Source organism: Mauremys reevesii, linkage group 14 (assembly GCF_016161935.1).
Source record: "Mauremys reevesii isolate NIE-2019 linkage group 14, ASM1616193v1, whole genome shotgun sequence".
Classification (NCBI taxonomy): Eukaryota; Metazoa; Chordata; order Testudines; family Geoemydidae; genus Mauremys; species Mauremys reevesii.
The window spans coordinates 38781036-38795058 of NC_052636.1; the positions used below are offsets into that span (position 1 = coordinate 38781036).

Sequence of the window (14023 nt, forward strand, 5' to 3'; positions counted from 1 at the left end):
ATAGGGGTAAATTGAACAAGAATACATATAATATTTTCAGTGAGAGGGAAAGTTTCTTTGCACAAAAATTTGGTTTGCGTGGAACATCGTCTATGGGTGGTTACAGCATCTACTGTCACCTGGGTGATTAGGAAACAAAAGGTACCCTGGGTATTAAGGGTTTGACACAGGCCAGGGAATAACATTGCATCTGTATCCTTTCCCCACTGTTGCATAAAGGAAACGGTTTTTGTGGGTGTGGTATTATAATAAACAGAAACGTTAATAGAATGAACACGTACAGTTCCCAAAGGTTCCCACTCCATTACCCGCTGGTAAAGGTGGCCTTGAGCAAAAAAAACTAATTTGGTTGAACAATAAGAAAATAAATTGCTAATAGAAGAGGGCCTAGGCCATGTAAAATCGTCAAAGGTCATGTTGTTTTCTTGGTGGGGGCGGGGATGGAGGGTAGGAACAATTTGTCTTGTTGGGGCTGTTGAAAAGGAAGGATTAGGTTCCGATAACAAGTAGGGAATAGTTTGACATGGGTATGGTACTTGGCCCTTAGTACAATGTGCAGCTTGTGGGATAAATCCTGCCAGCCATTCGGTACCACATTCCCAAGAATATATTCCACATGTTCCCCCCTGCCAGTGGACTATATTGCGTCTTTTATACCAGGGCCAATTCTCTATTTCTTTCATGGTCAAAGGTGTAATCCCCTTCCTCACCTCAGCCGACCGCGCCAGCCTTTTCTTTACTGGGGCTGGACATGGCTTCGTGGGTGGGGTTGGTTTTGTTTTGTACAAGATCGGTTTGGTCTTTCGTAAGGGGGGACTTAAAGATGTTATAGGGATCGGGGTAACGGGTGCATTAACTTTCCCTGACATCCAAAAAAACATAAGGGTATCATGAAGATTCAAAAGCAATAAAAAAAACATAATTACACAAATAAACCAAAGGGACGGCATAAGCCACTTTCGCACCATGGCTGATTCTTTGATCTTTGCTCTTGGATCAGCCATTGCAATGAGTCTCTTAACAGATTGGAAATAAGTCTTTTCCTAGTTCTCCGTTAAAGTCTTTTCCTGAGATTATATCTTGGCTCCTCGTCCTGGGGCTTAGGTGTTAAAGAATGTCCTACTGGATTATAGTCCTTTTTAGTGACTTGATTTTGAACCTTAGGAACGAAGGGTGCCGTAGTGGGATCCAAAGGTGGGGCAACCTTTTTGCAGTGAGAGGCGTGGACCCAACGTGGGTATCCTTGGCACTTGACCGCCGTGTGAGTAACCAACAGCACCTGGTGAGGGCCCTTCCACCGAGGTTCCAGGGAGGATTTCCGTTGGTGCACTTTAAGGTAGACCCAATCACCGGGCTGCAATGGGTGGCATGCAGTATCTGCAGGTTCAGGTAGGGCGTCTGTAACCTGTGAATGGATAAATCTAACATGACGGATTAGTGCCCTACAATAATCCAAAACAGCATCATCATCTAGCTGTAAATTACTTTGCTTAGGGAGTAAGGGTGGGGAGACTGGCATTCTCATTGGTCGAGCCATGAGAATTTCGTGTGGAGACAACCCATGCTTTCGCATCGGGGTGTTCCTCATTTGCATCAGAGCTAAGGGCAGGGCATCAGGCCACTTAAGGCCAGTCTCAGAACATAGCTTGGCGAGCTTGTTCTTAAGCTCCCCATTCTTACGCTCCACCGCCCCTGCACTTTGAGGGTGGTGAGCACAGTGCAAATGTTGCACGATGTTGAGGGTCTTACAAAGATGCTGCATGATCTGGCCAGTAAAATGAGTACCTCTATCACTATTTATAGAGACAGGTAGTCCAAACCTAGGAATAAAATCCCTCAATAGCTTCTTTGCCACTGTGATGGAATCAGCCTTAACACAAGGGTAGGCCTCAACCCACCCAGAATACATACACACACACACTAGCACATATTCATAAGAACAACACTTTGGCATACTTATGAAATCAATTTGAATATTCACAAATGGCCCCCACGGTACAGGGTGAGCTGCCAGATTAGTGCGGATTGGTTTACGCTGTTATGTGCTAAACAGATGGAACAAGAATTGCAATAGTGCTGAGCCACACTGGAAAACTTTGGGGCATACCAATGTCTCGCTACCGATGCAATCATCCCTCCCTTACCCACATGGGCTAAGCCATGGGCCAAGCGAGCCAGGTAGGGAAGAAAAGCCTGGGGCGCAACCAAGCGACCATTTAGATCACGCCACAAAGCATCTTCTGGGTGTTTCGAGCACCCAGACAACTTCCAGGCAACCTTCTCCTTCTCAGGTGCAGATTCCTGCATACGTGCAAGGTCCTGAGAGGATGTAGCTGGAGAAAGAGGCTGAAGTGCACAAAGGGGAATATTTCGGTGGGAGCCGGAGACCGGAAAGGGCGCTTGCCTGGCGGCAGCATCCGCCAGGGCATTTCCTCGCGTAACATCATCGCAGGGTTTTCGGTGGGCCAAACATTTTACTATAGCAATAGAAGAAGGGAGCTGAAGGGCAAATAAAAGGGCTGAAACATAGGAGCCATTGCAAATAGGTAAACCACTAGAAGTAAGAAAACCCCTATATTTCCAGAGCTGCCCATAATCATGCACAACTCCAAAAGCATATCTGGAGTCGGTATAAATGGTTACCGAATGTCCGGTAGCCAGGTGGCAAGCTCTGGTAAGGGCAAACAATTCGGCTATTTGAGCAGATTTAACAGTCGGAAGGAAAAAAGCCTCTATAATACTATACAAATCACAAACAGCATAGCCCGCCATAAGCTGGCCAGCTGAATTCCTAAAACAAGATCCATCTACAAAAAATATCAAATCAGGGTTTTGAAGGGGGACATCCTGCAGATCAGCTCTAGGGGTTATAAGCTCAGCAGTAACAGATATACAATCATGAGGCTCACCATCAATTGCTGTAGGTAACAAAGAGGCTGGGTTAAGAACTGGACACCTAACTAAGGTTACATTTGCTGCATTCAAAAGCAGCAATTCATATTTAGTGAGCCGAGAATTAGAAAGGTGCTGAGTGTGGCCCTTAGTAAGGAGGGCCGTAACCGCATGTGGAACAGCAACAGTTAAAGGATTACCTAACACCAATGTAGCTGAAGCCTCCACAAGAGTGGCCGCTGCAGCCACAGATCGAAGACATGGAGGCAAACCCACCGCTACAGAATCCAAAAAAGAACTAAAATAAGCCACTGGTCTATATTTATCGCCATGCAACTAAGTAAGCACTCCTTGGGCTGAACCGTCTTTTTCATGACAGTACAGAGTAAAAGGTTTTTTATAATCAGGGAGGCCTAATGCGGGGGCTTGAGCTAAGGCACATTTAACTTGTTGAAAAGCATTTTCAGCTTCCTCTGTCCAAAAAATAGGATCAGATACCCTATTCAAGGTTAAATCATATAAAGGGCGAACAAGAGAAGCATATCCAGGAATCCATTGTCGGCAGTAACCTGCCATGCCAAGGAATCCCCGCATCTGCTTCTCTGTGATCGGTTTAGGTATCTGAAGGATAGCCTGCACACGGGAAGGAGATAAACCTCGCTGCCCTGCCGAAATATCATGTCCAAGATAGCGGACCAAAGGCAAGCAAAGTTGCAGTTTTGCCTTAGAGGCTTTGTGGCCCTTTTGAGCTAATGCCTGAAGTAAAATAAGTGTGTCCGCCTTAGAGGCTTCTAAAGTATCAGAAGCAAGTAACAAATCATCTACATACTGGATCAAAACAGAACCCATAAGAAATTTAATATCATCCAAATCCCTTTTCAAGATTTGAGAAAAGATAGTAGGAGATTCAGTATAACCCTGTGGTAACCTAGTCCAGGTATACTGAAAACCCTGATAAGTAAAGGCAAACAAATATTGACTATCCTTATGGATAGGTATAGAGAAGAAGGCCGAACACAGATCAATCACAGAAAAATAACACGCTGAAAAAGGAATACATGAAAGAATAGTAGCAGGGTTTGGGACCACAGGAAAACTGGGAACAATAACAGCATTAATAGCTCGAAGATCCTGAACGAATCGCCAAGTTTGTTTCCCAGGCTTACGTACAGGAAAAATGGGAGAATTACATTCACTAACTGTTGGCACGATAACGCCCTGCTCCAACAGGGCAGTAATCACTGGACGAATGCCATCCTCAGCCTGTTTAGACAGAGGATATTGTCGAATTCTGGGAAGTGGCTTTGCTGGGTTCACACAAATCTTCACCGGCTGGGCAGAGCCAATACGTCCAACCTGGTTTGCATGGTCCGCCCACAGTGAAGGAGAAACCTTAGCTAGCAATTCCTGTTGCAATAAGGAAGTGCCAGGTTCGGCATCCCCCGGTGGAGGCTGCCCTCCCTGCAACAGAGCTAAAACTTCATTTTGTGCAGGATCGGGCACCTCCAAAAACACCCCGTCAGGGGTACAAAATATAGTACAGTTCAATTTACACAGCAAATCCTTTCCCAATAAATTTACAGGGGAACATGGGCTAAGAAGAAACGCATGATAATCAGATAAGGGACCAATAGAAACAGACAAAGGGGATGTAACAGGGTGGGGAATAGGGGAGTTTCCCACACCCACCGCAGTAACAATATCCGTGGATAGGGGTACGGATGGAAATTCTTGTGCCCTCAGAGTAGAACGTGAGGCTCCAGTATCTATTAAGCAGGGGGTGGGGATACCATTAATAATACAAGAGACAGTTGGACCAGTTTGATCCACCGGAAGAAGTGAAGCAACGATGTCACCAATCTCATGGCTCTCCTAACAATTAAATTGTAAAGGGGGTGGGTCAGGGAAAGGCTGAGATGTCTGAAAAGAGTTTTGCTCCCGTGCTGGGCTTGAACGAGGCCCCGTAGGTCGCTTAGAGCAGTTTCTTATTAAATGCCCATTCCGCTTACAATAAGCACAGTATATTCGGGGACATTGTGCCCTCCAATGCCCCTCTTGCCCACATTCAAAACAAGCACGTGAGGTGCTAGTACTGGGGTTTGGGTGAAAAGCCACCATAGGAATGTCTCTATTTTGTTTCTGTTTAGAGAATTTATCCTGGGGTCCTTGTAAATTCTGAATCTGTAAAGCCGTGAGTTTGGTTTCAGTGTCCTCTTTTTTCTTTTCCAATAGTCGAAAAAAATGTTGGGCGGCAGCCAAAATACCTTCCATGTCTTTTCCTTCCCAATCAACGATTGCTAATTTCAACGGCTCACTAATTTTCAGGAGGAGCCCCTGAACGAAGGCTGCCACTACAGCTTGTCGAGCCGTTTCTTCCGCCCTGTTAATACCTGAATACCTCTCAAACGCCTGTTTAAGGCGTTCCATATAATCAGCAGGATTTTCTCCCTTCAATTGTTTACATGCATTTATTTTAGTCCAGTCAGTCCGTTTGGGACACACCGAAAGGACTTCTCTGATTAAATTTTCCCTGTGTCGAACCAAGTCCTGATGTGTAAGATTTGGTCCGTCCTCTGATCCTGGCCAGTGTGCTTTATCGTAGAGACGATTAAGTGTCTCCCTGGGTAACATGGCTCGCAGAAGCTGATCTATGTCAGCCCAGGATGGGTCATAACACTGTACAACCATTTTCAATTGTTCCTGAAATTTCTCGGGATCTTCCCGAATTTTAGGAAATTTGTCAATCAAATTATATAAATCAACTGGTGACCAAGGAGCATGTACAGTTACCAACCGTCCATCTCCTCCGGGTAATTGCCTCAAAGGCAACAGCAAACTCCCTGTCTGAGGGTTAAACAACTCCCCATATTGATTACCCGTTTTATCCTGACCCTTCTTTACAAGCGTTTTATATCGGGTACGGAAAGCTGGGGGTGAGGTAGGTGATTGCACAAAGGTTTTTAATAATTCAAAGGCATCTGATAGACGCCGTACTGGATCTTCGGTAGAATCACAGTCAGTTGCAGCACTGGCAATCGCTTCTTCGACGTGCTGAGATAACTCTGCAAGTCGTTGCTGAGCCTCAGGGGTAACCTGAGTGGATCCTGAGTTCCCCGAGGAATTCAACTTCCCCGATTCGGAATCCGAGGAACCTGACCCTCTCGAAGTCGAAGGGAACTGGGTAGTAGTAGATATATAAGAAGGGGGTTCAGAGCGGACAGAGGCCTCCTGTGAGGGATTTACCGAGTCGTCCCCTTCCTCCTCCGAGGCTGGGGCTTGGTCTCGGAGTTGGGTGGGCCACTGTCTGCACTCCAGGAACAAATCAATCACATCAGGGGACGGGGCTGATGGGGTTAAACAAGAAGCTGTCGCCTTTGTAATAGGGCGAACAGGAAAAAGGGATGATTTCGGGCCAGCAGTAGGCTGGTCCGTAGGGCCACACGTAAGGATCAATTTATCCTGTGTCTCCTTAAGCTTTTGCCTAAGTTTCTCCTGAGAATCCTTTAGTCCCCTAACCTGAGACTCCTGACGCCTCTTTCCCATTTCATCATACCACAAAAAATATGCATCAAACTGTCCCTGAGGTACGGCATTGGCAAGAAGGGATCCTCAGGTGCACAATCTTGTCAAGGACAAAACTTCCCTCCAGGGGAAACTGCAGTTTCAAATCATCCCTAGTATACCAATTCCATTTCTCTAAATGTTTACACGTCAACGAACCATAATGTACATACATATAAGCAGCAGGCGTGCCTTTAGGTGGGACCGGAATGGCTTTTGACCCTCCGGACCCCATTCTCACTCCAGCTCTTGCTTCTACTCAAGCCAATCACACAAGGAATGCTTATTAGGACTGCCCCGGTTCTATCACCAGTGGCCCACTGACCTGCCCATGGCAGGAACACAAGGGAGCAGGTTCCGAGGCTCGGGATACCACCTCTGCCAAACCTACAGGGCGAGCGGGTAAGGGGGGCGGGCTAACAGAAAAGCCCGTGGTCTCCGCACGTCTCTCTTTAGCCCTGAGCACCAGCCTTCAAGCCAACGGTGCTGCAGCAGCTTCCGAGCCGACGGTGCAGTTTCCCTGGGGCTTCCCTCCTCTCCGAGAAGGGAAGGGAGCTTATAGCTCCGGGGGGGAAACAAAGGGACCCTGCGGCCTTCGGTGAAGGCAGTGCTCAAAGAGCGGTCACAGGATCATGGGGACGTGGAGGGGTAAAGGGCAACAGGATGGGGAACACACAAGCACCCTGACTGGTTAGCCACTTACCAGGGCCTGCCAGTCAGGGAAGCTTTTCAATTTTTCGTCAAGCGGGTTGTGGAGCTTGCTTTCAGAACACCTCCGGTCACGAGCAATTTCTTGCTTCGCAGGGGGTCTGGGGCGTCTTTCCACGACCAACACACTCCGGCCGCTCGGCCTTACACATACAGGCACGTTCCTGGCACAGTCGCCAGGGCGAATACTGCTCTGGTCCCTCCCAACCTGGTGGCTCCGGGACCCCCGAACCCCAAAAAAGGCTATCAGTTCCCTCGGACGAAAAGGAGCGCGGGTCCGAGGCTTGAGCTTGCCGGCACTTCCAAACAACCAACCAACCAACTCCGGACTCGTTACCACGCCGGGATTTACACGGGTCAAACCAACCTCAAGAAAAGGCGTCTGGCCTGCCTGATGTTAAAAGTTCAGATCCAGCTTGTGACTTACCCCAAGCCGGAGCCTACGGATCAGTCCTCCTTCAGACCCCTCTAGAGATTTCAAAAGGTCTCTTACCTGTTAGATGGGCCCGGGGTCTGGAAGGGAACCGCCCGCGGTCCTCCGATCCAGGGACGTCATCTGTGGATCCCGGACGAGCCCCCAAATTGTTGTGGAAAAATTGACCACACCTTTGAATTTAGAATCAGGCAGCCTGAGGCACTTTATTAGAGTACAAGCATGCATGCAGGGAGAGAGGTAGCGTATTCCCCTATAAGGGTTAAGCTCCCCTCTGCCTGTTTCAATTCTTATCACACTTATATAGGTTAAAACCGCAAATTAGCATTTTCTTAAAATTCCCTTATTTGGGAGTAACACTTATAACATAAGCAAGCTACTGCAATCTTCTTCCATATATGGTTTTTCCTTTCATTGTTTCTGGGCAGTTTTCGTTGGTGGTCTGCCAGTCTTAAGACCCCTTCTCTGCGGTTACTTATGCCAGCTAAAATTCATACAAAAAGCAAAAACAAGCTGAACACTTCTATCTCATTTCCTTCTTTTGGTTCCTCATTTTCCCTGAATGCCCTCTGTACAGATAAACATATTAAAAGCAGAAATGCAAACCTTGGCTTTATATATAACAGTTGTCTAGACTATAGGCCTTTGGGCCTAATACAATAAATGCTGCAAGCAAATAATAACCTAGGCTGGACAGGGGGGGCAAATTTTCCCTATCAGACCTCAGGAGGTCATCTAGTCCAACCCCCTGCTCAAAGCAGGACCAAACCCAACTAAATCATCCCAGCCAGGGCTTTGTCAAGCCTGACCTTAAAAACCTCTAAGGAAGGAGCCATTGGGTCTTGTTATGCCTTTCTCTATGCTCGATTAAAGAGCCCTTTAATACCCAATCTTTTCTCTCCATTAAGGCACTTCAACATTTCAATGAAGTCACCTTTCAATCTTCTTTTGATCAGCTAAACAGGTTGAGCTCTTTCAATAGCTCACTTGAAGGCATTTTTCTCCAGCCCTCAGAACATTTGGTGGCTCTTTGCTGCCCCAGCTCCAATTTCACAACATCTTTTTCAAATGAGGACACCAAAACTGGAGGCAGTATTCCAGTATCAGTCTCACTGATGCCGTGTCACCTCCTGTGATGTTATTGACATAATCTGTAACCGTATAGATCACTGTTGCGACCGCTGTTCTACTTGTAGCCAATATTGTAGAAAGCTTGTCGTGTAAGTGGTCTATGGAGAGGTTCTGATTGGCTGATTATAATTATGCTATTTCTAGATGTGTATCATTTTTATAGTTGACATTATGAATTCCTGCCCATTTCCCCACTGGCTGGAGTATGGCTAGAGTGTGTCTGTGGTTAATGATGTTGCTGTAGATTGTTCATTTCGTGCCTGGGCAATTCACACAGTCCCTTTTCCCAACATATCTCCAGCACATCATTAGTTCCAATAACAGGGGCAGCTTTTCTCTGGGGCACTGAGATTTTTTGGGGAGTTTTTTTCTTTCCTCACCCTGGAGTAAACTCAGCTTTTTATTCCATGGTTCATGTTTTATGGAATAACAACATCAGCATGCAGAAAGAGGAGAGTGAATATCTCACTGCCAGGGCTGAAGGTGGCCACGTCCCCGCTGTTTGACCATTACCATTGCAGGAGAGAAGTTGTCAATACAATCGAATGCCCTGGCTCAGACAAGAGACACAGGGAGGTTTTGCTGTTCATGGATCCATGCAAAGGAAATTGTGTCAATGTGTGAAACGGAGGAGGGACATGAAACGGCCACAGGGTGGCGCAATGCCCTAAGCTAAGGCAGGAGGGTGAAGGAATCGGGCTGAGGAATGACTGAAGTGGACTCACCTGGGATTGAAATGACATTTGTTTGTGTCAGGCAGTGAGAAATTGACATTAATTCAGTTGCAAGGTTGAGGCTTCTTTAGCTCCTTGTAAAACTTTTGAACTTGATTTCCCAGAAGGGAGAAAGGGAAAGTCTGGGGCGGCCTTGAGTCCCTGGCTGGGTCTGCTGGGCAGTGGAAAACATCCCTTGTTTGGCCCTGCCAAGGGGATCGTGGAGGCTGAGACGCCCCTCGGCTTGGATCAAAGGGGGAGTTGGATGGAATTTATCACACAACCCTCCCTGCTCCCCAGAGCCCCACGGGGAGAAGCTAGAGAAGGGGGAGTCATTCCTCCCCTGCACTCCCAGAAGAGCTGCTAGCAGGGCCGCCCAGAGGCGGGGGCAAGGGGGGCAATTTGCCCCAGGCTCTGGGTCTTGCAGGGGCCCCCACAAGCAGGAGCGTCGCTGGGGGGAGCAGGGGGGGCTGCCGCTCCCCCACTGAGCACATTCCCCCAAAGTGGCGCCTTAGTAGGAATTTGGAATAAGGTGGAAAGATCTGGATTTCTCCCCCCCTGCAGAGTGCGGCACTGCTGATTGGCCGCCGGGGCCTGATTGGGCCTCCAGCTCCCATTGGGCCTCCAGCAGCCAGACCCCCCCTTGCACCCCCTCCCGGCTGCCTCAGCACGCTGCGGGGGAGGGGCTGTGTGCTGGCACGTGTTTAACTTTGGCTCCAGAGGCAGCCAGCGGCTCGAGCTGCCGGGTGGTAAGAGGAGTCCTGGGGGGCAGTCAGGGAGCAGGGGGAGGGTTGGATGGTTTGGGGGGGGACTTTCTGGGAGCTGGGGCAGTCAGGGAGCAGGGGGGGTTAGATGGGGGGAAGTCTGGGCCTCTGTTCAACAGCAAAACACAAGCCTAGAAAAGCAGCCGTCAGCGGGAAGTGCTATCAGCTGGCCCGGGCAGCCTGCACGGCCCCCGGCTCACTTGCCTGAGCTGTATTGTTAATGCATTTTATTTGGAAGATGCAGCCTGAGTGATTTAAAGGCCCTAAACGCTGCTGAAAGAGCTGGGACAGTTGCAAGCTTTCTCTGCTGGGCTTTTCATCGGGGTCACACAATGCAAACCTGCTTGAAGCTCCGCACAAGAGAGGTTTCTTGAGGCCGTCCATGCAGCTCACAGCTTAAGCTCTTCTAAGCTTGCAGCCGTGGCACAAAAGGATTTGGGAGCAGTTAACAATTCTGTGTGGTTAAGAGATTTTCATTTCCTGGGCCCTGCTACCCAATGCCACAGGGCCCCACAGGGGAGACTGAGTGAATAGCCCGGCTTGTCCTCTGCAGTCCCTTCCCTGCTTCTTTCCCTTGTGTTTGCAAGGGTCTCATTAACATGCTGCATCCGAACGCGCCTTCCCTCCAGAGACACAGCCTCCGGGCTTCTCCTCCTTCCTCACTTTCTCCTTCTCTCCCTCTCTGTGGTTTTTCTCCATGCCCTGTTCCTGGTCTGTACTCCCTCTCCACCCCATGCACTGTATTGAGCACGTCTCTGCCTCTCTTGTTTATGGGCCCTGAGCTGGGATGGCAGAGGCAGGGCTATTGCTGTGTTCTCTGCTGGGTCTGTTTGGATCAGACTCTAAAATCAAACGCTCCCTTTGCTAGCAGGATCCCTCCGCCTGCTCACAAGGGCTTCTGGCTACACACTAAAGCCAGGTGCTAGGGCAGAAGCAGCTGCCCATGTACCCTCAATGGCAGGAGCTGTGCGTGGTCCCTACCCCGCCCCCCCCACTTTGGATTACGGGGTGTGTCTTGGTGTATATTGGGGGTCCTGTCAGGGAGCGGGGAGTGGTTGGATAGGTGTGGGAGTCCTGGCAGTCTGTCTGGGGGCAGGGGTGTGGATAAGGGTCGGGGCAGTCAGGGGACAGGTAGGGTTCTAGGGGGCAGTTAGGGACCAGGGTCCCAGGAGGGGGCAGTCAGGGGACAAGGAGTGGGGGGGTGTTGGGGGTTTTGAAGGGGGCAGGAAGTGGGAGGGAGCGGATGTAATTAGTAATTTGATATGTTGGGTGGTGCCTTTTTTTATGTGTTCGCTTCCCCTCATGTTAGAACCTGGCTACGCCACTGCCCACGGGAATACAGTATTCTACAGTATTGCAACTTTTTTGTCTGGAAGGGGTCCCTGAAATTGCTTTGCCCCAGGCCCCCTGAATCCTCTGGGCGGCCCTGGAAGAGAGGCAGTGGCTGGTGGCACAGGAGGGGGCGCAGGGGTTAGGGGTGAAGGGGGTGCAGGAGAGGGGCAGTGGTTGGTGGCACAGGAGGGGGTGCAGGGGTTGGGGTGAAGGGGGTGCAGGAGAGGGGCAGTGGCTGGTGACACAGGAGAGGGTGCAGGGGTTAGGGGTGAAGGGGGCATGAGAGGGGCAGTGGCTGGGGCACAGGAGGGTGCAGGGGTTAGGGTGAAGGGGTGCAGGAGAGGGGCAGAGGCTGGGGGCACAGGAGGGGGTGCAGGAGTTAAGGGCAAAGGGGACACAGCGTAGGGGTTGGGGCACAGGAGGGGGCAGAGTTAGGGGTGGGGGAGGTGCAAGGGTCGGGAGTGCAGGAGCTGGGGATAAAGGGGCAGGGGGATCGTCCAGGGGCGATGGGGAAGTGCCAAAGTACAAGTTTTGCCCAGGGCACCATTTCCCCTAACGCTGGTCCTTGGGAACCTTTCTTGCAGGGAGGGGGATGGGAGAGAGAAGAGGCGTTTTCTCTCTGTTTCTTTCCTCTCCGTTTTCTGCTCCTTCCTTCAATTCCAGAAACCTCCCTTGTGTGTCAGACGGTGCAGTGATGCCCTCCCCACCCCAGGCCTCTGGAGCCTTTGGAGCAGGAAGATCCCAGGAGCTGAGGATGGATCCAGGGGTGAGCAGCTGGCAGGAAGGAGTCGTAGCAGCTCTTCTGGGAGCGCAGGGGAGGAATGACTCCCCCTTCCCTAGCTTCTCCCCGTGGGGCTCTGGGGAGCAGGAAGGGTTGTGAGATAAATTCCTGTAACCCTTCTGCCCCTCTGAGTTGTCAGCAACAAGGGCCGGGCTCAGTATCTAGCGGTTCTGTTTCAATAACACAATGCAAAAGTGGCTCGAGCCCCCAACCAGTGACCTGGGACAATTACATACCACCCCCCCGGGCGCCTCTAGGAGGCAATACTTCCCCTCTCGCAAGCAGGGAGTCTGAGCCGCTCCACTCCACCAGCCGTTCCATGAACCACTCCAGTGGTCCCTGCAAACTGCTCTGCTGGGGCAGCAAAGAGCCACCAAAGGTTCTGAGGGCTGGAGAAAAATGCCTTCTAGTGAGCTATTGAAAGAGCTCAACCTGTTTAGCTGATCAAAAGAAGATTGAAAGGTGACTTCATTGAAGTGTTGAAGTGTCTTAATGGAGAGAAAGGATTGGGTATTAAAGGGCTCTTGAATTGAGCAGAGAAAGGCATAACAAGACCCCGTGGCCTGAAGGTGAAAAGAGACAAATTCATATTACAGCTAAGGCACAAATATTCAACAGCGAGGATGATTCACCACAGGAACAAGCTACCAAGGAAAGTGGTGGATTCTCCATCTCCTGATGTCATTTCATGAAGACTAGATGCCTTTCTGGAATGTGTTTGCCCCAAAAGTAGCTCTTGTGTCCTACAGGAGGCCTGAGATATGCAGGGGGTCAGATTAGATGCTCTAATGGTCTCTTCTGGCCATAAAGTCGACTCATTTCTGAAAAACTGAGTGTAGCATTGGGAGCAGCGTCTGATGTTTCCCTGTCTAGCCGGCTTGCTGCCTAGAACGAACGCTCCTTGAGTGGGGTGATCCACAGGGAGTAGCTCAAACCTCCAAAGTGCCTGGCCAGGGGCAGGACATTGGCACAGCAAGGGAGGGGTGTGGCAGTGACATCACAAAGGCCTTTGGCAGGACCTCAGACTATTGGTCCAAGGTGGTGGGGAGGTGGTGACCTCACAGAGAGATGCTGACATCAGCCAGGCAGGACAGGGGCGAGGGGCCAGGGAAACCTCAGAGACCCCTGTGGCTTTGCTCCAGCAAGTCTCCTTCTCCAGGTCTCTCTCTGAGGACTGAGAGAGTATTCGGGTTCATGGACGTGAGCGCCAGGAGGAACCTCTTTCAAGTTTTCTCCTTCCCTTTCAGTGATTTTACTGGAAAACAGCCGTCCCTGTTTAGAAGGTAAGAGCCTCCTGGAGGTGTGAAACCTGTTCAGTCTGATCCATCTGGTGAGAGTTGAATTCTAGGCATGGAAAACATGAGCTTAAGGAGGCAGAATTTTATTGCACACCTGGATTTTGTCCCTTAGAATCACTGGGGACATTGGGGGTTGTCCTTTTTGTTTCACCTCTTGCTCCATCCACTGTCTGATCCCTCTTTTCTCTTCGTCTCTTGCTTCCTTTGTCCTTTCTCCTGTTCTCCTCCCAACACCAGGTTTTTTTCTCCTGCTGATAACCGCTCACGTTAACTGATCACTCTCGTTATAGTGTGTATGGCAACACCCATTTTTTTCATGTTCTCTGTGTGTATATATATCTTCCTACTGTATTTTTAACTGCATGCATCCGATGAAGTGGGTTTTAGCCCACAAAAGCTTATGCTCAAAT

The 14023-nt window shown here is 49.6% G+C and overlaps 1 pseudogene; it reads right to left on the reverse strand.

Moving 5' to 3' along the window:
- The window catches only part of LOC120381606, a 259643-nt pseudogene that overhangs the window by 62448 nt on the left and 183172 nt on the right, over positions 1-14023 (reverse strand).